General features: G+C 39.9%; 1 pseudogene across 1 annotated transcript; it reads left to right on the top strand.

Moving 5' to 3' along the window:
- The first annotated feature begins 2493 nt into the window (after positions 1–2493).
- LOC309556578 (putative nuclease HARBI1) lies at positions 2494–20776 on the top strand (annotated as a pseudogene). The gene is made up of 4 exons: positions 2494–2586; positions 9570–9864; positions 10513–11208; positions 20637–20776. The product of its transcript is annotated as a putative nuclease HARBI1 (transcript).
- The last annotated feature ends 3160 nt before the right edge of the window (positions 20777–23936 follow it).

Raw genomic sequence — 23936 nt, 5'->3', positions numbered from 1 at the left:
GATGCGTTTTTGTTGCTTCGGTGATGCTTTTTTGACGCTTTAATGAATGTTGGCAAATGCCCTGTGTGTGTTGATTTTCTATTTGTTTTAAAGGGGCCCAGTAGAACCAAAGCTCATTTGTACCTCTCTTCAGTAGATCCCTAGCTCATTAGTATCCCAATTCAGCAGATCCCCAGCTAATAAGTACCCATGTTCAGCAAATCCCCAGCTTATTAGTACCCTCATTCAGCAGATCCCTTGCTCAGTAGCACCCCCAGCTCTACTGATTCCCCCCTCAGTAGTAACCCCCAGCTCTGCTGATCCTCTGTTCAGTGGTAACCCCCAGCTCTGCTGATCCCCTACTCAGTAGTAACCTCAGATCTGCTGATCCTCTGGTTTTGCAATCCTCCTCTCTCTCTGGTCCTTCTCACCTCCTGCTATATTGCTCCCATGCTGTGCACCACATGTGATATCTGCTAGTTTCTCCTGCTCCAGTTCCCCAGCTCTGCTATTCCTTTGACGCTCAGTCCTTGGTCCCCAGTCCAATTTATCTTCCGCTATAGTGTTTCTCTATTGCACACCACACGTTAGATGCTCTGCTCCAGTCCAGACCCCGTTCACCTTCCTGCTGATCCACGCTGCGCACCAGATGTGATGTCTGCACCAGACACATCAATAATATATACACATGAACCGGAAGTGACTGCAGATGATATATTTCATAGTTACATAGTTACATAGTAGTTGAGGTTGAATAAAGACATCAGTCCATCCAGTTCAACCTGTATAGGTGTGTGTGTTGGTTTTCCAGTGCATCCTGGGATATGTCATACCTGTAATACCCCCAAAACAAAGTGAAGCTTAACCTGAATAAAAGCCCCACAAAAGCTGCAGATGCTGTAAGGGAGCGTTGTCATAGACTTCTATGGAGGCTTTGGAGACGCTTTGAAGCACCAAGAAAGCGACATGGGGTATAATGTTTGAAGCAAAGCACAGCAAAGAAAAGCAAAGCAAACATAGCATGTGCACAGGACTGTAAGGTAACCATTTTATTTAATGACAGGGGCTTTGATTGGCATTCAGATTGCTTTAAAAAAAAAGCGTGTCCAATGCCACATTTTGAAGTGTACAAGCCTTAATACATTAATTATTTTTGTATTTAGGTTTAGATTAGCTCAAAGGGACAGCTGTGACCAGTACAGATGCCTTTATTGAAATATTTTCCTCTCTTTTCTGGTCTTGATGACAACTGTTAAATGTTGGAGTTCTCATCACTTTCTGTACCAATAAAAAAGGTGACCCCGAAAAATTGGGTGAATATTCCTTGAAGCAACGCAGACAGCAAGAAATACCCAACAGATATCCTAATCCTTACCCACTCTTTAAAAAATGGAAATAAAATGGCTTTAGATATAGTTGAAGCTAAGTACAGGAGATGGATCACAGAATTAACCAAAATGTGACTTACCTCTGGAGTTTGAAGGTTATATTCTGCAGCTGCTTCTCTTGATGGTACTCCACATAACTGCCATACTTTTGAAATAACAAAGGTCAGCATGCACTTACATTTGTACTAGCAAAGCAAATGTACTTAGTACTTGGGTAAAAATATCTAGATGTCTGGAATAAAGAGACATTTTCTTTCTTGTTTCTCTGGTTGATAGAATTGTAGGGCATATATCTTATGTAACAGCTCTATGTTCAGACATTCCACGTCCTAACTCTGCCATGTCTGAAAATAGAAAAAGATGAAGATGGTAACGTTTTGTTGAGTAGCTGCATTATCCTATATAAACATATAATCAAAATGCATTGTGTTTTTTCACTTTTCAAGGTAAACATGAATTAAAAGTATCAAGAAAAGGTTATGTTTTTGTTTTATTTTTTGTAGTTTCTTACCAGCTACAGAGTTAAAATGCAGATGCAGCAGAGTTGATCTTAAGCAGTTTTGGAGTTGTAGTCATTATTTCCCAAGCTGGAGTCATCATCTACAGAGCCAGAAAAGTCATTTTAGGAGCTGGAGCCATCATTTCTGGAGTTGGAGTCATCATTTGTGGAGCTTGAATCATCACTTGTAAGGCGGGAGTCACCTGGAGCTGGGATGATCAATTCTGGAGTTGGAGTCATTTCTGGAGCTGGAGCCATCATTTCTGGAGCTGGAGCCATCATTTCTGGAATTGGGATCATCATTTCTGGAGCTGAAGTCATCATTTCTAGAGCTGAGTCAATTTTGGAGCTGCAGAAGTAATTTCTGGAAATGGACCAAATCGTTTCAGGATTTGGAGTCATTGTTTCTAAAGCTGAAGTCATCATTTTTTTAATCATTTTTGGAGCTGAAGAAGTCATTTCTGGAGCTGGAGCCATCATTTCTGGAGTTGGGATCATCATTGCTGCAGCTGCGTCATAATTTCTGGAGATGGAATCATCATTTATGGAGCTGGGGTGTTATTTCTGGATCTGGAGCCATTATTTCTGGAGTTGGAACCATCATTTCTGAAGCTGCAACCATCATTTATGGAGTTTGAATCATCAATGCTGGAGCTCAAGCTGAAGCTGAAGCCATCATTTCTTGAACTGGAGTTGATTTCTGAAGCCTTCTTGAGTCAAGTGTCATTTGAAGTTCATCTATTGAAGTGACTCTGGAGTTGTAGGTGGCAAACATGGATCACTGCTAATCCTACCTAATGTCTGATCTGACACAATGTCTCCACTGCTCCAACCATAAAAATATCAGTAGTAGACATGATTAATGACTGCTCTGCTTTTAACTGACCCCTTTCCTAAGCATTTCTCTCTGCAAGGCAAAAAAAAATCTCAAGCTTAAAGCGGAGTTCCACCCTCTTTTTCAACTAAACGGATTTGAGTAGGTATATGCTTTTGAAAAATAATTGGGCAATATTTTTTTTTTTTTTTTTGGGTCACTTACCTTATTTTAGAGGAATCTTTGTCCGACTTCCCCCTTCTGCGGCCGCGGCCCCGGACGTCACTTCCAGTTTCGCATTGCGTCCTGGGAGATGTGTGTCATCAATCCCAGGAGGCAATGGGCATGGCCCGGCCGCTCCTCTGATTGCCGATCGCAATCTACAGCGCATGCGTGAAATTGCGTTCGGCATTCTGGGTAGCCAGAAATCAGGAAGAAGGACACAGCGGGGGACACAGCGGCTTCAGACGCCCACACCGAAGATGGCCGCACTCTGCAATCAATTTTGAAGGTAAGAAATGATCAACAATTAAAAACTGTACTGTACTGTAATGTGAGGATAGTGTTAATGTAATTGGCCATTTGTTAGTATTAAGGGGGTATTTTTAGTTTAAGAAAGTATTTTCGGCCGGAATTCTGCTTTAAATTCAAGCTTCAAGCCTAAACAGAGTAAAGAACAGTGATAGACTTTGGAGATTGTTTTCAGGGTAAGTTCCCAAATTTAAGGAAATGTTGGGTACCGAATTCAAACCCCATTGAAGTTAATGGAAGCTGAATGTAAAAAAATATTAATAACCATTTTCAAGGTAATAGGCAAGAGATTGTCAAATAAATGGCAGGAGGGACTGGGCACTGCCCTAGAGAATGTATACCCAAGCCAATATATTTATATATATATATATATATATATATATATATATATATATATATATTTTTTTTTTTTTTTTTAATTTGTTAAGGGACTGATTTTAATAATGCTTACAGGCCAACATCAAAAATGCAAAATTCTTGTAAATAACATGCTTTGGGTATGCGCTTAACCTAGCGCATCTGTATGATATGCCCTCTAATTCCTCCTGTATTGAATTGTATTGTAACTGTATTGTCTTTCCTCATATTGTAAAGTGCTGCGAAAACTGTCAGCGCTATATAAATCCTGTATAATAATAATAAAAGTAGTACAAAATAGAAATTAAACACAAACTTTTTTCCTTTATTAAAAAAAAAAAAAAGTCTCACCATAAAAACCCATCATCAATCAAGAAGTCCAGTATGCTGATCTACGTAAATCACGCTAAACACACGCTGACCCACTGATTGGTCTGCAGCCACTGACTACCACACACTCCCTGAGCTGTCATTTGGCATGTAAACAAATGAGTGGGGGTAGTGGCTAACATCATTGACCAGTATACTGATAGCTTATATAGCAATTTATCTTAAAGATAGCATGTCACCTATCCAATTCAAGGTTAAGTGGAGCTCTTTAAAAGATGCCATTAATCCCCTATAGTAATTCAAATACCTCCTATTGCGAGTGGTGCCCTTAGTTGACTGGTGTTAAAACAAGGGTGGAAGCCATGGCCAAGTCACTAAAGGGGACATCCCCTAGTTATTTGCAGGTTTTCTGCAGCTCCTTGTAGTCAAGTGAGAGAACTTCTGTGGTAGCCATTTGTCTAGTCAATGTAAAGAATACAATCTTTATGAGTTTTATAAAACTAAACCTTAGGAAAAGTCAAGCTAAGTAAGAAGAATATAGTTAGTTAGTCTGGTTAAAAAAAGACACAGGTCCATGTAGTTCAAATAATAAAAGGGTAAAACGTATTTATATACCTATATGTAGCACCCTCTAGTTAGTGTATTAGAGAGTTTTTTTTTCTCTCTGTGCAATGTTGGTAAACTGTCAGGCTTGGCTGCCTGCCAAGCCTGTGTGGTTTGTTATTCTGGGCCAGGGTTGAGTGTGACAGTGGCGGGTATCAGATCCCTGCCCTTCTCACTAACTCGTGACCAAGGACCAGGCAATCTCACGCCCTGCCATCACTTGCGTAACAATGCCACTCTCAGCTGCACCCGGCACATAGATTTTCCAGCTTGCGGGACCACAATCTAGATGCCGGCAGGCTGAGAGCGATTGTCACTGGGCTAATTAGGCAATTAACCCTTTCACTGCCACCACCACTACGTTATGATGAGCCCAGCGGACTCTCGTAACTTTAGAAATATCAATTATGACTTTAGACTAATCATCTGTAACACGCGCTGTCACCACAGACAGGAATGTTCAGAGGATTTATTCTATACAGTAGCACTCTTCAAGAGACAGGTTCATTGTTAGTTTGCATTAAGAGCTTAGGGACAAGTATAACACTTTTCAAAATAAAGTTTAATAATAAAAAGGTTAAAATTGGTGCAAATAAAATATTTACAGAAAAAGGTGTTTCAAAGAAATAGCGACATAATTCAGCAATTAGAGAAATAAGATATAGGACTGAGAATTAAGGATACTTGCATTCAATGTCCAGAGTATTATCAGAGTTTCAGAAGCTGAGCCAGTGTGATCGGTTCTCAAACTTGATAGATGTTCCTTTCTTGATGTTAGTATGAGAGCTCTCTTTTTCTCTGAGACCGCAGGGGGTGTTAACAGATGTCCCTGACCAATAAACACAGTGGCCATGGGTGGCCCTAAGGTTCATTACAATACCAAGGAACCTCCCGTATAGACAAATGTATAACATAATTCATATCTTCCAATATCTACCCGTTGCCTTCTTGAAACTGATAGATTATTGTGCAGCATTGAATTTCATATCCATAGACACCAAACACAGGCCATCTCACAGTAACCTCTGACCCTCAAGGCATCTGACAGCTAGCTTCTATTCTATATGTGATAGGGTGGTCATGCCTGGTCTTAATTCGATCAATATGACATTTCTCATCCAAATATATACTTATTGTTAATGTGTCATGTTCCTGTCTGCATTTATGAATTGTGTATGTATTGTTAGATGTTTTAATGAGCAGCTTGGCTGTTGTGGCATTTACGACACAGCCTAGTCCGCCTTAATGGATTTGCTCAGATTTACGACCGGCCTGTTACAACATCTGCTAGGATTTCTGTCTGTGCTGAGATAAGGTTTCTTTGAAGTCGAAGCCCTCTGCATTCCAGGAATTAATTGAAGTAGGGGAGGGGGGCCGTGTGAGTGAGGATCTGCCTGTCATGGCAGAGCTCTGAACAAAATGGTTGCCGTGACAAAATGGTTGCTTGTGACAGCTTTTAGGATATCCAGTGCAGGATATCATTACATTGAGTAACTCAGGAAGGCTGGTATGACTCACATGCAGCACCTCTGAGACCTCCTCCCTACTTCTGGAAACTGGTAGAAGAGTCTAGAAAAATGGGACTGAAGGTGAGGAGGAGCGGCCTGGAATATTCTGAGGGCCCTGACCAATCCCCGACAGATGGGTTGGCAGGGGGCAGGCCTCCTCAAATACTCAGGTCAGCCAAGTTGGGGCAATGGAATTTGTGTGGAAGCTGGAGATGGAGTGTTAGGCTGTCGGTGGCAAATTTCTTCCTAATCCCCCAATAGACAATCAGATATTCCTTGGATCTACTTTATCTATAAATGTTAGTACCTAGTTATATGATGTGTATCTAGGAAAGATTCCAGACCTAAAACAATCTACTGAGCTGGACAGAACCACCTCTGAAGGGAGTCTATTCCATATTTTCACAGCTCTTACTGTGAAGAAACATTTCTGTATTTGGAGATTAAATCTATTTTCCTGCAGATGTAAAGAGTGCCCCCTTGTCCTCTGGGATGACCTTAAAGTGAATAACTCAACACCAAGTTCACTATATGAACCTTTTATGTATTTATACATGTTGATCATATCCCCCCTAAATCTCCTATTCTCAAGAGAGAATAAATTCAGTTCCTCTAATCTCTCCTCATAGCTGAGCTCCTCTATACCTTTTATCAGTTTGCTTGCTCTTCTCTGCACTTTCTCCAGGTCCCCCTGATATCCTTTTCGTGAACTGGTGCCCTAAACGGAACTGCAAATTTCAGATGAGGTCCTACTAATGATATATACAGGGGCAAAATGATCTCTCTCTCTCTCTCTCTCTCTCTCTGGAGTCCATACCTCTCTTAAAGTGATTGTAAAGGCAGACGTTTTTTTTCTATGCAATAAGATAAAAAGCCTTCTGTGTACAGCAGCCCCCCTCACCCCCTAATATTTACCTGAGCCCCCTCTTTACCCAGTGATGTCCACCAGTACCTCGGCTGTCCATTGGTACTGTCAATCAAATTCAGTTAGTCAATCGAGATAGAGAAGGGGCAGGGCCGTACCGCAGCACCATGTCTAAATGGATATATGGAGCTGCAGCTCGGCTCCGGTGCCCCCATAGCAAGCTACTTGATGTGGGGGGCACTCAACAGGAGGGAAAGGCCAGGAGCTCCAGCCAGGGACCTGAGAAGAGGAGGATCGGGGCTGCCCTATGCAAAACCACTGCACAGAGCAGGTAAGTATAACATGTTTGTTATTTTAATAGAAAAAGGAAAAAAAAAAAAAAAGAGACTTTACAATTACTTTAACACAATAAAGGATTTTGCTCATTTTGGAAACCAAAGCTTGGCCATTCATGCCATTATTAACCACTTCCCACCTGCATTATAGCCAAAAGATAGCTACAGAGGGGGCATACATTGCCAGGACAGCGTACATTGATGCCCTTCCATTATCACGCTGTCCGTGTGCGGGCAGCATGCTCTGTGATCGCTGAGTCCTTCAGACTCGGCTGATCACAGATTGGGGTAAAGGGCCAATCGCAGCGACCCTTTGTCACATGATCAGCTGTGTCCAATGACAGCTGATCATGATGTAAAGACAATCCATTTATCGGCTTTCCTTTCCTCATGCTGACAGTGTGAGGAAAGGAGAAGAGAGCCGATAACCGGCTTGTGTTAAAGGGACATCTACACTGATAATCAAGGCACTAACCCAACAGTGCCCACCAGTGATGCCAGTTGTACTGCCAATCAGTGCTCATCAGTGCTGCCAATCAGCGCCCATCAGTGCTGCCAGGCAGTGCCCATCAGTGCCTCCTCATCAGTGTCACCTGTCCTGTGCGGCCTACCAGTGCCGCCCATCAGTGCCCATTAGTGCCACCTATCAGTGCCCATCAGTGCTGCCTATCAGTGGTGCCTATGAGACATCCTGTAATGAAGTTATTCCACTGCATTGCTTGGTGTCATCTGCAAAGACTGAAATGGTACTTTTAATCCCAGACCGTATATTATTTATAAAGATATTAAAAAATAAGGGTCCCACAATGAACCTTGGGGTACACCACTGATAACCCTAGACCATTCATAGTAAGAATCATTAACCACTACTCTCTGAATTCTATCTTTCAGCCAGTTTTCTTTCTATTTACAAACTGACTTTTCCAAGCCTGTAGACTTTACCTTACACATTAGCCGTGTATGGGGAACCGTGTCAAATGCTTTTGCAAAATCCAAGTATACTACATCCACAGCCACCCCTCTGCCCAAGGTTTTACTTACCTCCTCATAAAAGGAAATCAAATTTGTTTGACAACTTCTGTCTTTCATGAACACATGCTGTCTATTGCTTTAAAATGTTTTTTTTTTTCTAGCAAGAACTCATCCATGCGGTCTTTTATTAAACTCTCCAGTATCTTCCTTGTCTATAGAAGTTCAACTAACAGGTCTATAGTTAATGCTAAAGACTTTGATCCCTTTTTAAATATAGGCACCACATTGGCCTTACGCCAATCCAGTGGTACCATTCCAGTCAATACCGAGTCCCTAAAAATTAGAAACAAAGGCTTTAAAATGATAGAGTTCAATTTTTTTAGGATCTGTGGGTGTATGCCATTCAGTCCAGGTGCTTTTTTCACCTTTATTCTGTCTAAATATTATCAATTTTGAGCCAATGTGGATCATTTGGGGCTGTGTCAATACCACCCTATTATGGACATGAGCTCCCCCATGCTCTTTTATATACACAGACTTGAAGAAAGTAAATAATACATTTGCCTTCTCTTTGTCCCCAGTCACCCACTCCTGATTATTTTGTAAAGGACCTACATGCGCAGACCTGACCTTTTTTACTATTAATATATTTGAAGTATTTTTGGGGGTTTGTCTCACACTCTTTTGCAATCTGATGTTCATTTTACATTTTTGGGGCCTTGATTTCCTTTGTACATATTCTGTTATATTCTTTGTAACATTTAAACAATGATAGTGTTCCTTCAATGTTATATTTTTCAAAAGCTTTTTTCTTATAATTTATATATTTTTTACTTTGGCCGTGAGCCACATAGGTTTTAGTTTTAGCCTTTTAAACGTATTGCTCTTGGGAATATACTTTGCAGTGAATTTCCATACAGTCTTTATGAAGAATTCCCATTTCTGTTCTGTGTTCATAGATGCCAATATTTCCTCCCAGTCTAAAGCCCCATACACACGCTACGAATTTCCGCCGACCGCTCATCCGTCTTTTGTCGAGAGTGCGTGTCCGTTTGTTGGAATGTGTTCTAGACTGCACAAGAATTTTGTCGTCTGACAAAAGATGACGTAGCTACGTCCAACACTACAAAAGAGGAAGTGAGTTTGTGGCCGTGACCCTTCTAGGCATCTCGCGCTGATTTCGGTAGCATTTGTTTGGTAAACGACATTTCGCTATATTCCGAGACATCGTTCGAGAACCAATTATGATGACCGAGGATTCTACTCTTGCTGTTGTTGGGCTGGGAGTAATTGCTCTAAGTCGAGTTCTTTGCAAGAAAAAGAGGACCTCCTGGTCCAAAAATTTGTTGCTCAACCGTGAGCAATTTTCCCACTTGTCCTTGCTGCAGGGGCTACAGGAAAATAATCCTGATGACTTCAGGAATTATTTGAGGATGACGGATCCACATTTTAGCCGTCTTCTTGCCTTGGTGTCCCCCTATATTTGGAAGCAGGATACATGTATGCGGGTTGCAATTACTCCTGAGCAAAGGCTAATTGCAACATTGAGATATCTTGCAACAGGGATAAGCCTGCAGGATCTCAAGTTTACCACAGGTATCTCCCCCCAAGCTCTTGGAGTCATCATCCCTGAGACCTGCTCTGCTATCATTAAAGTCTTGCAGAAGGACTATATCAAGGTATGTTTCTTGTTTTTCAATTACATTCAATGTGCTTGTCAAGTCAACATAATTTAGTTTATTTTGTATGTACATCAAATTACATATTTCATTATTTTGTAACTGCCCTCTGGCCTCATGCACATAGTTGTAAAGCTCTATTTTTTACTAAGCATTTTTAAAATTAGCCAGTACCCACCCCAGCATCCTCTCCTATGTGTCCATCAACACATAGCCTGTTAACAGTATATTTTATCTGTGTCATTTTCTGACGTTCTCAGAATCCATTATCCTTTTTTTTTATATACATAGTTTGTGAGGTTTAAAAAAGACACCAGTCCATCCAGTTCAACCTATGATTGTGTGTGTTTATTTTCTGATGTAAAAACGTTCAGTGTGCACAAGCCCTTAATAATGTTTAAAAGCATAATTTTACCCACCCACCCATGCTAAATATAAAAGTCAGCATATACAAATACTGTAGCTGGTGAATTACAATATTATGACATTAGGAGGCAAGTATTAAATGTATGTAGATGTTATACCCAAAAATGCTAAAGATTCCCTTCATGTTGTTCTTATCTTAAAGTTGCAAAAGCATTTGTGTGCCAAATGTGTGTGTAATAATGTGATGTGCACAAGCACTCATTTTTAAAGTATTTTTTTCCTATAGTTCCGACCAACACAGAGCAGTGGCAGGAAGTTGCTGGCCAATTCCAGGAGCAGTGGGATTTTCCGAATTGTGGGGGTGCTATTGATAGCAAGCATGTTCGCATCGTCCCACCACCAAATTCTGGATCATATTATTATAATTACAAAGGTTTTTTTAGCATTGTAATGCTTGCAATTGTCAATGCTAATTATGAGTTTATTTTTTTGGACATTGGAAAGAATGGCTGAAATTCTGATGGGGGAGTCATTGACCAAACCGAGTTTGCTTGGCGGCTACAAAATGGCACTCTCAACTTGCCATCCAGTGACCAAACAATTGAGGGTCTCAATTTTGTTTTTGTTGCTGATGATGCCTTTGCTCTTGGGGAACATCTTTTGAAGCCATTCCCTCTGAGAAACCTCACCCCCGAGCAAAGGATTTACAATTACCGGCTATCCCGTGCCAGAAGAGTGGTGGAGAATGCCTTTGGGATTATGTCGAATAGGTTTAGACTTTTTCTCAGCTCCATCAATCTGGCATTGTACAAAATCAATCATGTTGTCCTCTGCTGCTGCATCCTGCATAATTTTTTGCGCAGGCATGCAGAGACATATGTAACCTCTCAGCCAATTGAGAGTGACCCTGCCATGCCAGGGCCTAGTGTAGAGGATGAAGCACGTGGGGCTGTAGATTCAATGGCACCAATGGAAGTAGCCCGTTTGTGCAATTAAAAAATTTGCATTTATTCAGGAGTGTGTATTTTAATTTTTTTGGTACATGCCAAAATCAACATGTTTTTTGTTCAGCATGTGTTATATATGTGTGACTTTTTGAGGGTTAATACATTGATCAGTGTGTTAATCTACTGTTGTCTCTCCCCTGCTGTTAAAATTATATTTTTAACATGTGTGTTTGGTTTATCACTTGCTCCAATAGTGAAATTAGACCTTAACTGATCCACGAGGTCACTATATCTATTTTATTTTTAAGCACCACATGTTTCACTAAAGATAATCTAAATTGTAGAAGATACGTGTGCATTTGGGTACACATGTGAAGTATCTTGATTAATATTTTTTCATACAATTTATAAATATGAAATTGCCAAGCTCTTGGGGCATTGCTAGGTGGCCAAAAGACCAGGGCCTTCAGCCCCCCAGGTAAATTAGATAACCCCTCTCACATTGTAAAGTAGGTCCCACCCAAGGTCATCCCAATGTCTCCCTACATTGGTGGTCATTGGCCAGAAGTCCCCCATACATTGTGTTTTTTTTAAACCATTAGTGTAATAACAACTTAGCTCCACCTGTTATGTTGTGTTTATTTATGACATCCTTCTCACTGACCACCAATGTAAGGAGATTTTAAGTCTTATGTGAAACTCGCTCAGTGTAGAGATATAAGTGTTATATATAGGTAATCTAAAGGGAAATGAACAAATAAAGCTGCGATTCACTATATATTACACAGATCTCAGTGGAAGATTTCTGCGCTAAAAATATGAATAACTGGTGGGAATGAAGGGGAGAAGGGGGGGGGGGGGAAGCTGCTGACACTAGACCAACAGACGATGATCCTATAAACATAAATAAAAATAGTGTAGCGCTAATCAATGTACATAAATGAATACTACAAAAAACATAAAATGACAAGCAATATAACATGTGATGAGTCAAAAAAAATTGTGCAAGGGAAATTCGCAAAAAGTGAGTGCCGGTTCACACTGATGCGGCTGCGGCGATCACATGTAATGTCGGAGCGCACTGCTCCTTCATTACATGCAATCGGCTGTGCGGTGCGAGTTTAGCCATACACTTTGTATGGCTAAATTCGCACCGCACCAGCAGCAAAGACGCACGAGACCCTTTTTTGCAGCCGCATCAGGATCGGATCGCACAGCGGTTCACACTTGTGCGATCCGATCCTGTGCGAACTGCAAGATCGCACTGCGATATGCGATCAAACTGGGGGTGTCGTTAAGATTACATTGACACCCCCAGCGTATCGCATATGGCAGTGTGAACTGACAGGGGTGCGTTTGCGATGCGGGAACAGGCTGCGAATTCGCAGCCTTCCCGCATCGCATAAGTGTGAACCGGCACTTAAAGATGAGAATGTGAGTATCCAAAACACAATTGGTATCCAAAAATCATACAGTGTATCCTTCTTGTGACACCACAGGGAAGTGCGGGTAGGGGACACCACTGTGTAAGGTGTTAGGAAGCAGCTTACCAGAACAATATGGCCACTCAAATGAATGAGATAGCCTCAGCAAGTATATAGTAACAACAGATGGACTCCAGTATCTCCAAAGGGAATCACCAAGGAAGATCCAGATCTCCACAGCAAGTCCACAGTAGTCAAATAGGTACGAGCATATGTAAAGGATATATGACAGAAGACCATAGCGTAATCCCATAATGTATTGAAAAAGGTTTATTTAAAATTCTACTTACAAATAAGACGATACAAGCAGGCACATCAATAAAAAGGACTGTGGGTGCGACCGCGGCGTCCCGCGTGTTCCAAAACAGTATACAGGAAGTAGGCCGGCACGGATGGGGGTGTGTTGACGTTGCGTCTGGTGCCGCCGATGCGTTTCGTCATCAAACGACGTAGTCTGGGCTACAAGCTACAATTTTCTTTAGTGCCCAACATGTACAAAGAGAAATTTAGATAAATTAAATTTGTAAACTTTTGAAGATGACAGATATTAGGCAAAGAAATATTAGAACACACATTGTTGACTGAAAAGATTTTTTATTAACACACATTCACAGGGTTAGGGTAAGGGTAATGGTAAGGGTTAGGGTTAGGGTAAGGGTAAGGGTTAGGGTTAGGGTAAGGGTAAGGGTAATGGTAAGGGTTAGGGTAAGGGTAAGGGTTAGGGTTAGGCTAATGGTTATGGTTAGGGTTAGGGTTAGGGTGTTGTAAAGTGCTTAAACACCAGACTCTCTTGGTTGAGAACATCTAGCTTCCTTATAATTTTAGGGAACTTTGTTCAGTAGACATGTTACAAAATATTATGAAAAACAGTTCTTCAACTCTTCTTATTTAGTACTTGTAAAAATTACTCATATGCAAAGGAGCCCTGTATAAAAATATAAAAAACTTTTGGACACCTCTTGCACATCAACAATTAGTGGCCAAAATATAGGCCATAAAAATTTGAAAAAAAAATTGGGAAAAACAAGAATATCCCAAATAACAAAAAACAAAAAAACAAAATACAATCCAAGTAACCTTAAAATTTTGCTAGCAGGTCAACAAAGTCACGCATTTTGCATTGTAAAGCTGTAGCAGCCTCCTTTATTTTTTCTAGTTCGGAGCAACACTGCAACACATCAACAGTCCTCCTGGCAATTGTACAACTAGGAATACCATGATCTGTTAATTAAAAAAAAAAAAATAGTAAGGCAATGACAAGCACGTAGCTGAGGTCGTAATCTATAAACATTTGGAGTCAAGTTCATCATAAACTAATAGTTAGTACCTACCCTATGCATTGTTGTGTGTAACCTGCTTGCCCTTATGACTAGGGATGATCGAACGGTTCGGGTCGACCATCGGTTCAGCCCGAACATTGGGTGTTCGAGGTTCGGCCGAATTTAGAACTTTCTGCCCAAAAAGTTCGGAATTCGGCAACCGGAACCGACCAAAATGCAATGGTTCAGGAAATGGGCTTTAAAGGCCTGTGATTGGACCAGCACCATTAGCAAAAGCCAATTGAGGGGGCAGAAGAATGCTAGGAATGTGATTGGAGTGACTAGGGGGTCCATAGTCCAATCATTAGTGAATATGCCCCCCAGTATATAAGATAGCCCCCGCCAAATTCCTAGCATTGTTATACAGGACATGGAAGAGAGTGGAAGCAGTTCTGTTAATTTTACTTTAAAAGTGTCATTTAGCATTTATTAGTGTGAGGAAAGGGATATCTAGTGTAGTTAGAGTGCTCCTTTACACTTTAGTTAGCTTCAAAAATTTAGTTTCTGTAGGGAAAGTATGAAGTGTCAGGGATGACCGTAATGTAATGTAGGGTTAACTGACTGCTATGGCAGGGTGACCGACTGACCAAACCCTTCCATACCAGGGTGACCATAGTGTAGTGTAGGGTGAACTGACAGTGACTGCTATGGCAGGGTGACCGAACCCTTCCATAGCAGGGTGACCGCAATAGAGAAAAGCTAGTTTCTCTCAAGTCACTTTCGTTTCCGTAATATGGCTTCGCCGCCGCCAGCATTTTTGGCTGCAGGCGTTGCTAGTGCTTTTTTGAGCACATGTTTGGAGTCAGACATGACATCTGAACATGTGTATAGGGGGTATATATACACCTGCACATATATAGGTGTGAAAGGAGCAGAAAAAACTACTTGCGCTAATGAAATAATTAACACCAATATATTTCTGCTCCTATCACACCTATATATGTCTAGGTGTGTATATACATATAAGTCTGTGTGTATATACACCACTATACACAAGTTCAGATGTTTTGCCTGCCTCCAAAGAACCCAAAAAAATGCACAAAAAACGCTAGCGTCAAAAAAAAAAACGCCCAGGTGTGTTGTTGCAGGCATTTTTTGGGGGGGTTTTTAGAGGGAAGGCAAAACATCTGAACTTGTGTATAGTGTACCCGTGAAGTTTCAGCTCTGTAGCATGTCCAGAACCAGAAAAAAATATCATTTTTCAGTAGAGCAGGGATGGTGGGACCATACTTTTACACCTATATGATCTTTTTTTTATGGTTCTGGACATGCTACAGAGCTGAAACTTCACAGGTACACCTTTTAGACCCCCCAGACACAAAAATCACACAAAAAAAGTTCTTAAAAATTGTCATTTTTGATATATTTTTGATAGAGAGCCAATTATTGAAAAAAAAAAAAAAATTTCTTTGGATTTAGTATCTGGGGGGTCTAAAAAGTGTACCTGTGAAGTTTCAGCTCTGTAGCATGTCCAGAACCATAAAAAAAAAAAAGATCGTTTGTATTAGTGCAATTATAGATCTGGAATATGGCTTCTCGCTTTTCACACCTTGCCGGTTTAATAGCAGGCGTTTTTTTTTGGCATTTTTTTGGGTTCTTTTGAGGCAGGAAAAACATCTGAACTTGTGTATAGTGGTATATATACACCACTATACACAAGTTCAGATGTTTGCCTGCCTCCAAAGAACCCAAAAAACTGCCCAAAAAAATGCTAGCGCCAAAAAAAAAAACGCCCATTTTTTTGGGTTCTTTTGAGGCAGGCAAAACATCTGAACTTGTGTATACAGTACCACTATACACAAGTTCAGATGTTTTTCCTGACTCCAAAGAACCCAAAAAAATGCCCAAAAAAAAAACCGCCTGCTATTATACCGGCAAGGTGTGGAAAGCGAGAAGCCATATTCCAGATCTATAATTGCACTAATACAAACAAATCTTTTTTTTATGGTTTTCTGGAATTAAAAGAAATTTTTTTTTTCAATAATTGGCTCTCTATCAAAAATCTATCAAAAATGACAATTTTTAAGAACTTTTTTTTGAACCCCCCAAAAAAATCATATAAGTGTAAAAGTGGGGTCCCACCATCCCCGCTCTACTGAAAAATGATCTTTTTTTCTGGTTCTGGACATGCTACAGAGCTGAAACTTCACATGTACACTTTTTAGACCCCCCAGATACTAAGTCCAAAGAAATTTTTTTTTTTTTTTTTAATTTTTTAAATAATTGGCTCTCTATCAAAAATGACAATTTTGAAGAACTTTTTTTGTGTGATTTTGTGTCTGGGGGGTCTAAAAGGTGTACCTGTGAAGTTTCAGCTCTGTAGCATGTCCAGAACCCCCAAAAAAAGATCATATAGTTGTAAAAGTGGGGTCTCACCATCCCTGCTCTACTGAAAAATTATCTTTTTTTATGGTTCTGGACATGCTACAGAGCTGAAACTTCACAGGTACACTTTTTTGACCCCCCAGATACTAAATCCAAAGTCAAAATCAAAAAATATCTTTTTTTTTTTTTCAATAATTGGCTTTTTTATCAAAAATGACAATTTTTAAGAACTTTTTATGTGTGATTACTAGTCCCTGGGGCATGACCCAGAACCCTAGGCACTTTTTAGGGGCATTTATTGGGTTTTAGGGCTTTAAAATTGTGTTTTTTGATTACCGAAGTTCGGGTCCATTGATTTCAATGGGGTTTTGAAATCCGGGCCGAACTTTCGGGTAGTTCGGATGTTCTGGCCGAACCGAACTTTTCAAAAGTTCGATCATCCCTACTTATGACACCTATACTACTATGAAAGTACACAGTGCAAACATTATGTTCTCTTTGCACTGGTGTCTATGGCTCATAAACAATTCTACCTGTTGACACAAACAGATAACTACACCTCTTCCTCCCCTTGGTAATGCACTTTATACTATGTACAGTGGCACTGTATGGTTTCACACCTTGCTAATGTACCAAACAGGTAGTTCCTTTTAAGCATTAAATCAAATACACAAAAATAAAAATACACTATAACCAACATTCGAATAATACTTACTTGGGCACAAAACAGGCTCACCAACATTTGGTTCTGTTTGTGTATTTTTTGGACACTCGCTGGGGATCTTGGAGCAAATAATTCCAGATCTGAGGCGGCTGAAGGGGACAGATCCCATGGCTCAAATGAGGGAACTTCGGGGACATCTGGTATGTCCATTTTGTCTGAAATACAACAATAGAAGGGTAAAGAATCATCCCAAACTCACAACTGTTTGTGGCTCCCATTTCTTAACATTATTTGGCTACCAACCTTGATGTTGCTGTGGTGGTAAGCTGATTTGCTCAACACTTGACTCCACCATGCTGCACTCTGGACTACTTGGCACATAGCTTTCCTCCATAGTGTTCACATTGTCTTTTGGTTGATCATTTTCTACATAATAAAAATGTGGCATGTCAGAAAATTGACAGGGAGGAATTTAGCTATGACATGGTGCACTGCTTGACAGCTGTTTTCACATAAAATATTCTGACATGTACATGGTAACCTCCTAAAAATTAGGGACATTAATGATTTAGTGAGCAAAGGAAACAATTACCTTTTTTTTTGGAATGTGTCATTGCATCAGGGACCATGTCTTCATTGTTTTCCTCCAATGTGGCTGGAGCAGGCATGGTAGAGTCCCTTCTCCTCATATGTTGTCTTTGTTTTATTTTCCTTTTTTTTCCTATTTTAAGGTGAAAAATACAATATGGAGCAAATATGAGTTATTATCAAAAAATCTTAGCAATAATATGCATATATAGTTTATTATGGATTCATGTTTTTTTAATTTAATATACAAATAACTAATAAATATATAAATAAAACACATACATGACAATTTTAATTATTGAATAAAGTTTTCATAGACATTAGTATCTATACATTTCTAAAGAACATACACCAAATATACACAATACATTTTGCTTAAACACAACTATTAAAGAGTTTGTGAAATTCCGCGCTTAGGATAAGGGGTATATATGGAAAGTAACACCACGCTCAGCTGCTGCCCACTTCAGAAAATGCAACCCTAGAAGGGGAGCATTGAATATATAAGGGGAAAATAGAAGAAGTGATTGGCGCTAGTGGGGTATTTGGGAAATCAATTTGTGGTTGCGTCACTCCTAAGTTGAATTTTAAATGAAAAATGTGCAAAATAGAACTGTCATAAAAATTTGTGTAATAAAATCTGCATTAAGACCTATGTGTATCCTTATAAGAACATGACATAAGGACCCCTACGCTAAGTAAAATCAAGGGTCACAAGTGGTGGTCTATGTTCCAAAACAAGTTGATGTACACAAAAAATATATAATAAGGAACTATTGCAATAAAATACAACAAATAAATACAATACGTGAAATTAATAAATATAAAGTGCAGGAGTGCAATAGTGAATATTGGAAGTGGAGTGATAAATGAATAAATAAATAAATATCTCTTATATAATAGCAACCATAAATTCACAAGCAATAAATATAACAATAATAAATATAAGTGAAAAGATATATATATATATATAGCTGCCAGTAAATAAGTGCAATAGTGCAAGGTGGGAAAATTATTGTATTATAACTGTGCAAAACCGGCAGCAAAAAATGGGGTGTCTCTGCAGAAGATCATACAACTCAATCCCAGAACATGTGCATCCACGGTGGGTTAAAAGATCCGAAAAAGTCCTATATATATATAGTCCGTATATGGTGATTCAAGTGCTTTTTTCTCTAGGCCCGGAGTGTGGTGAGTGGGCAGAAGGTAAGGTGCTCCCCTAAGCCTGGGGTCCTGCGCTTACCAGATTCCTTTACCCCTACAGGGGTAACCAGCGGGTCGATATTTAGGGATCGCTCCCATACACTGGCAACCTGGACCTCCCTAGTACTCGATCTCACTCCGTTATGGATGATATGATGTCCGCTCAATAGATACAGAAAGATTCCAGTACAGTACCCGGGTATAAAGAAGAGAAGGGAAAGGAGCATATCTCTGTAGGGAATTGGGGGTTATTGAGGGGTTAACCCCCAATTCCCTACAGAGATATGCTGCTTTCCCTTCTCTTCTTTATACCCGGGTACTGTACTGGAATCTTTCTGTATCTATTGAGCGGACATCATATTATCCATAACGGAGTGAGATCGAGTACTAGGGAGGTCCAGGTTGCCAGTGTATGGGAGCGATCCCTAAATATCGACCCGCTGGTTACCCCTGTAGGGGTAAAGGAATCTGGTAAGCGCAGGACCCCAGGCTTAGGGGAGCACCTTACCTTCTGCCCACTCACCACACTCCGGGCCTAGAGAAAAAAGCACTTGAATCACCATATACGGACTATATATATATAGGACTTTTTCGGATCTTTTAACCCACCGTGGATGCACATGTTCTGGGATTGAGTTGTATGATCTTCTGCAGAAACACCCCATTTTTTGCTGCCGGTTTTGCACAGTTATAATACAATAATTTTCCCACCTTGCACTATTGCACTTATTTACTGGCAGCTATATATATATATATATCTTTTCACTTATATTTATTATTGTTATATTTATTGCTTGTGAATTTACGGTTGCTATTATATAAGAGATATTTATTTATTTATTCATTTATCACTCCACTTCCAATATTCACTATTGCACTCCTGCACTTTATATTTATTAATTTCACGTATTGTATTTATTTGTTGTATTTTATTGCAATAGTTCCTTATTATATATTTTTTGTGTACATCAACTTGTTTTGGAACATAGACCACCACTTGTGACCCTTGATTTTACTTAGCGTAGGGGTCCTTATGTCATGTTCTTATAAGGATACACATAGGTCTTAATGCAGATTTTATTACACGAATTTTTATGACAGTTCTATTTTGCACATTTTTCATTTAAAATTAAACTTAGGAGTAACGCAACCACAAATTGATTTCCCGAATACCCCACTAGGCAGCGCCAATCACTTCTTCTATTTTCCCCTTATAAACACAACTATTGCTTACTTTTTTTCAGGATATGATGGATGTGATCTAGCTGGTCTTGTTGCCGATGTTTCAGATCTGACCATCTTTTTCTGATTTGGTCCTTGGATCGATCCACACCATAAATATTCTTTAGAGATGAAATGACCTTCTCAAGAATTCTGTCTTTTCTGGAGTTGGGCCTTTCATAATTCTCCAGCTTGCCATCATAATCGTTTTTCTCCAGTATGGCCACCATCTCAACCATCTCACCCTTGCTCATAGGTGTGGCTTTGGGTTTTTTCTGAGCCCAACCACTGTGGCCTTTATTGTAAATCCCCGATTCTGCCATCTCCTCCACGAATCTTCCGCCGACTCACATGTGTGTGTGTGTCGCATGCAGCTTAATATTTGGCACGTACACGCCCCTGCGTCAGCATGCCACTGGAGGCGGAGTTGACGCATGCGCAGTATTTAAAGGCCGCCAGATCATTCGTTCGATGATTCGCCATCGGACAGATCTGTCACAGAAGCACGATCGGCGAACCACGAATCATCTGAGCAAACAAAGGTACAACTTTAGATTAGAGCATGGGTGTTTTGTGGCCTATACAGCTTATATTGGGCCTATCTTATGGGAAAAAAACATGATCTTTGACTATGTTTTGTGTTGTGTTGTGTCTTGCAGGCATCATGGTTGACAAATTTACGTCACCGGATTTCTTACCCCAATTTATTGAGGAATACAGACAGATGCCGTGTTTGTGGAGGGTGAAGAGTAAATATTACTCTAATAAGCAAACTAGAAATGCTGCTCTGCAAAAATAGGCAGATTTGTGCAAAACATTTTGCCCCAATGCTGACATTAATTAACTCAGAACTAAAATCTCAAATCTGCGCAGCACATTTAAAAGGGAGCTGAACAAAATATGCGATTCGGAAAGGTCAGGAGCTGCTGCAGATGATATTTATGTACCAAGGCTCTGGTACTTCGAGAGCCTGCGCTTCCTGACAGAACAGTCAGAACTCAGGCCATCCCTCTCTACTCTCCCTTCCACTGCGGCAGAGGGCTCATGTGCTGAAACCCAGGAGGAAGATGTAGAGGAGCCGACCTTGACACAGGTATAGCATTTAACAATATATTGTCTACAATAAATATAATGATTCTAAACAAATATTATCAAGGCAACAATTTATCCTTAATGTAAAATCTGTTATTTTGTGAAAATAATCAAACAAACGTGACATTTTATATACACTATAACATTATAATAATGTACTAATTTCCTAAACAGGAAAGTGTCAAAGTGGAGGAGCCGAGTGGAAGCCAGGCGTCATCAGAGCAGTCAGTAACCACCCAACCTCCTGAAAAGAGAAGAAAAAAAACAAAAAACTTTGGTGGAGGCCACTGCTTCCTTCCTAAGCCAGGCCTCTATGGCCCTGCAAAGAAAGCCAGATGAGGCTGATTTGTTTGGGTTTCTTACAGCCAATAAATTACAGCTGATGACAGAGGACCTACGACAAATGGACGAGGTCCTCCTACTGCAGGTGCTGAATAAAGGTGTCCAAGGAGAAATCCATGGACACACACACCTGTCAGACTACCAGCCACCCCCTCCACCTCCACCACACCCACCACACCCACCACAGCCACATGGCAGTCAGTGGCAATATGCACCCGATCCCCACCTACCCCCATGGTGACAAGACTATACATATTCCCATTTATAAATTAATTGAATTTATAATGTGTTTTTTCTGTTCCAGATTATTATTTGTTTCTAAGTTGTTTGAGCGCGGAATGCACTTTTGTTTACAGTTATATATTTTAAAATGAGAGGATCTCTATGTTTATTTTTGTATACATTTATTTTCCAAGTAAATAAAATGGTTACTAAACTACTTGCCTATCTTTATTTAAAAAAAGCATCTTGGGAGTAGGCAGCAATATATGTATTATACGCTGGAAAAACAGGGAGTATAATACTGTGGGGCATGTGTGGGGACTTTATGGGGTACCGTCTCCGACAAATAATGATGGTATATTACCACTCCAAAAAATATATAAAATCTTATTTTATTAACATATCAAAAGATACAAAAAACAAAAAGGGAAGACAGGAGAACAACAAATATAACATTAGATCAAACATACATAATGTAGACAATTTGCAGCAATATATGGTTTATTATATGTTTATTATATGTCTACCAACACAATGTATCCTTTGTATTTATTAAACGGTGCACTAAGAGGGGTCTGTGCTGTCGCAGCCCCCTCCCGAGCACGTTGAACAAAATAAATGTATATGATGTTTTGTGATTATATGGTTACAATGGATTGATTTTAATGCACTTTTCTGTCTTGATTATTCTACAGTTGTCCCTCTGAACACCTACCTGTACCCTTGTACCCCTGAAGAAGCGAATCACACCGCGAAACATGTAGGGTAGTGGGTTAGTTGTATATCAAAGCAGGGGTGGACTGACAAATCATGGGCCCCCCGGGCAATCAGAGATCATGGGGCCCCCTGTGTCCACACTCAAGCCACACAAAGCCCCACCTACAAATTGCAGCTCAGCCACATAGAGTGGGCATTTAAATATCTACCACAGCATAGCCTGCATGGAAGTTCCTGGCTTCTTTCTGTAGTGTGTAGCCTCATGGGGCCCCCTACTGACCCTGGGCCCTCGGGCAGTGCCCTAATCCCCGAATGGTCAGTCCGCCCCTGTATCAAAGGAAATACATGGGGTGTACCGGTTGCATCTGGTCTCCATAGTATTCCCTGATGATTTCAACACACATGTTACAAGAGGTTTTACAACTTGCTGCAAATTGCCTACATTATGTATGTTTGATCTAATGTTATATTTGTTGTTCTCCTGTCTTCCCTTTTCGTTTTTTGTATCTTTTGATATGTTAAAAAAATAAGATTTTATATATTTTTTGGAGTGGTAATATACGATCATTATTTGTCGGAGACGGTACCCCATAAAGTCCCCACACATGCCCCCCAGTATTATACTCCCTGTTTTTCCAATATAATTGGGATGTGGTACCTGTAATTGACTACTGATTGGTAAATAGAGCTTTTTCTTGCCTAATGTATTATACGTTAATGAAAAAATTAATAAAGGGAAACATAAATAGTTATATATTTTCCATTCATAATCCATTGATAATGGTGTGGAGTTAACGTTATAAAAAAACCATGCAACATGCAGAATAGCCAAATCATTATCATCATAACAGAACACATGCCTCTTTAACTAAAAAGTATACAATTATGAGCAGCAGTTCCCTTCTTCTCACATTAACCAAGATAAGCATGTGCTCCGCATTTCAAAAATTAATTTGCCTGCCGCGAGACGAAAGTTCTTTCTTGATACAATGGCTATTTTTAGGGCACAAATTCTTCCAGGTCGTTATTTGCTTCCGATCATGTGTGTTCAGATTTTAGATTTTTGTCTGACGAATTCTGTACAGACTGCACGTTGTGTTGACGGACTACAAAAATTATCTAGCCTGCACATCAGGAATTTTTCGGTCGAAAAGTCGGAGTCGGCTCTCGGAAGCACCATACTAACAATCCGAAAATCGGCAGATCGGTCGTCGGACGAATTTTCCCATCAGATTTTTCATGTGTACGGGCCTTAAGTTTTGCAGAGCAGCCCTCATCCTTGGAAAATTTGTTCTTTTAAGTTAAGTGTTTTTATATTTTCATTATGAGCTTGTTGATTACAGCTAACATTAAATGAAATCAAGGTATGGTCACTGCTATCCAGATGTTCTTTTATATGAACATTAATAATAAGCTCTGCATAGTTTGAGATTACCAGGTCAAACATTGCATCATTCCTAGTCAGGCATGACATCTGAACTGTATAGGGGTATATATACACACACATGTATGTCTATATACACCTACACATATATAGGTGTGAAAATAGCAGAACATAATTAACACCCATATGGCTCCGTTCCTTT

This window comes from Pelophylax lessonae, assembly GCF_965119305.1.
Source record: "Pelophylax lessonae genome assembly, chromosome: 5".
NCBI classification, from domain to species: domain Eukaryota; kingdom Metazoa; phylum Chordata; class Amphibia; order Anura; family Ranidae; genus Pelophylax; species Pelophylax lessonae.
The sequence above is the reverse complement of the archived record's forward strand: the minus strand, read 5'-3'. Positions and strand labels throughout refer to the sequence as shown.